Consider the following 2500-nt stretch of genomic DNA (forward strand, 5'->3'; position numbering starts at 1 on the left):
CTTAACACATTTGATAAGAGTGTTCACCCTCCACAAATCAGGCCGCGTGATCTCGACTACAAAGAAGAATTACGTTTTGAAATTAAATGCACTCAGCTTGTCTTAATATTCTTGCACAAACAACTCCTTTATTATCATCTAGTCAGAGCATATTGCTGTAGATGTACTCTACCGTAACTGAACAAAAATAGCCGCTAAGTTTCATAAGCGGAAATTCGCCATTGATGCTCAAAATAATAATACGTACCAATATTTGTTCTTTTTGCGGTCCCTGTGGAATAAAAAAAATACTTATTTTTCAAAATCCATTGGCAATCCTTATGTTGACGTAAAACTGGTGTTATTTGTCCATTATTGAACATGTCAGAGTTTTTGTGGTACATAACAAACCAATCAAACTGTGAAATATTGGCATATGGCCAAATGAAATTTAAGGTTCAATTTTGTGTTCTTTCCCATCTTTCTATTATTTTGGATGAGAATGCCGACGCAGGGCTATTACTCTGTACCAGCCTTGTACTAGAAAATCTGGAATTAATGCATGTGCGTAAAATGTCATCCTATATGAGCGTTTGTAGTGTGCACAGGGTAATCAGTTATGACTATTTATGTTTAATGGAATTGTGTGTTTACAGAAAGTCTACCCTTAACCAAAGACAACAGACTGCACATGCTAAACATGCATTAAGCCCAGATTTCCCAGAACGAGGCTCATTTAACTATAATTAAGCACTACTTGGTGAGTTCAACAAACGTTATCTATAAGCATACACAATAATAATGCTTGTAAAAATGTATAGTGTACCTAATTTTTGGTAAAGTCTACATCTAAAATGGATAACATTACTGATTATAAAGCTCGTGCATGCTTTTCATTGTTAAATTGGAAAACATGTTCACGTATCACTTGTAATCAACAGAATCAGAACCATCAGTCAATCTAAACAAAAACTGTTCTAAAAAGACAAACCACGAAATTCATTAAACCTAGTAGGTTGTTGATAATGAATCACAGACCCAAAGTCAAACCAGGAAATAAAAGTGTTACTATTAATACATGATTGGGGATATTTACTTTCCGCCGATAGATTATTTCCTTTTCAACTTCAGAACACACGCACATGCTCGTCAGTGTTTTCTGCTGGAGTGATCTAAACATATCACATACGTAACACATTGTTTATCGTTGGACAACTGTCTTCAGGGGGGCCTATTTCCTACTTAATGAAGTGGTCTTATATTAATTAATATATAAATGGTCGTAATAATTAAGCATAATGATTCGCTGAATATTGCCTGTTTTCCCTTCGTAAAGAATGTTCGTTTTTCATACATTTTAAAATTTCGCGACTCACATTTTCACAATAACAGGAACTTCCGACTCAAAATTTCACAATTAAAACAAGGTTGTGACTCCTTTTTTACAATTTTGAACAGTTTGCAACTTATTTTTTCGCAAAATGATGGGACAAAGGCTGCTTCACAAAGATGGCAAAAAAGCGTGTGTAATAACTGTCTTTTTCATATTTAACTTCCACCATTTTAAATGGTAAAAGTGCGCTTTTTGGTAAAACGGTGAGTGAATTGCGTATGGTTTACCCAATGCATTCAGTAACAAAATGTCTGTAGCTTGTCCCGTAGTGAAGAAGATCTGGTCCGTTTTGATATTGTTGCTTTATCCTGTTTTCCCATCGGCTCATATATACTCAGATATCGCTCCATGATATATCATTGCTGGATTGATAGTCTTAAGTTCGTTTTTTGCAAATGTCATGCTATTGCTAAATATTCTTTCAATCGAGTATATTATTTCATTGATTGAATCATTGAAGATGGCCAATCTATTGTTTTCAATATTTGACCTCATTTAATAATTAAACACCTCTAAATGATTATTTTGCAATACATTGAGGATAAAACAATCAATAGGCTATTTGTTACATTTAAAGAAAGTTTCAAACTTAAATCAATGGGGTTTCCACCAATTATATTCTTAAAATTTGAAAATTGAAAATGAAAGCTACAGATTGAGTCTATTGAGTCCACATTTTCGCTTTCTTCCAAGACTGTCTGTTATCATATATTTTCATGTTATTTACTCCTGAAAGAAGCGAAATGATTATCATTTACAATAAAAGCTGAATCAAATGTAGGAATAGTGAACAATTACTGGAAAATCATTGCTGAATACATTCAGTTCATGTACAGAGCCATTTTAATGTGATACATATTACAAATCAATAATAAAGCTAATTTAGCAGCATGGCAACCTTTCATACAATATATTATAGTATGTTTAATAATTACTTTTATTAATATTTAAAAAAAGTTAGAGTCATTATAGGGACATATCTGGAAGTCTGATAAATTGGAGCAACACAATTCATTATTTTGAAACTTAAACACTTAAGACGTTAAAAGTTAGTATCATTTATAACAATTAAGTACAACTAGCTTCTCTTTAAGACTTATGGAACTTTCCTGAAATCATCCTCATCCT

The sequence above is a fragment of the Dreissena polymorpha genome, unplaced genomic scaffold (assembly GCF_020536995.1).
Source record: "Dreissena polymorpha isolate Duluth1 unplaced genomic scaffold, UMN_Dpol_1.0 chrUn026, whole genome shotgun sequence".
Lineage (NCBI taxonomy): Eukaryota > Metazoa > Mollusca > Bivalvia > Myida > Dreissenidae > Dreissena > Dreissena polymorpha.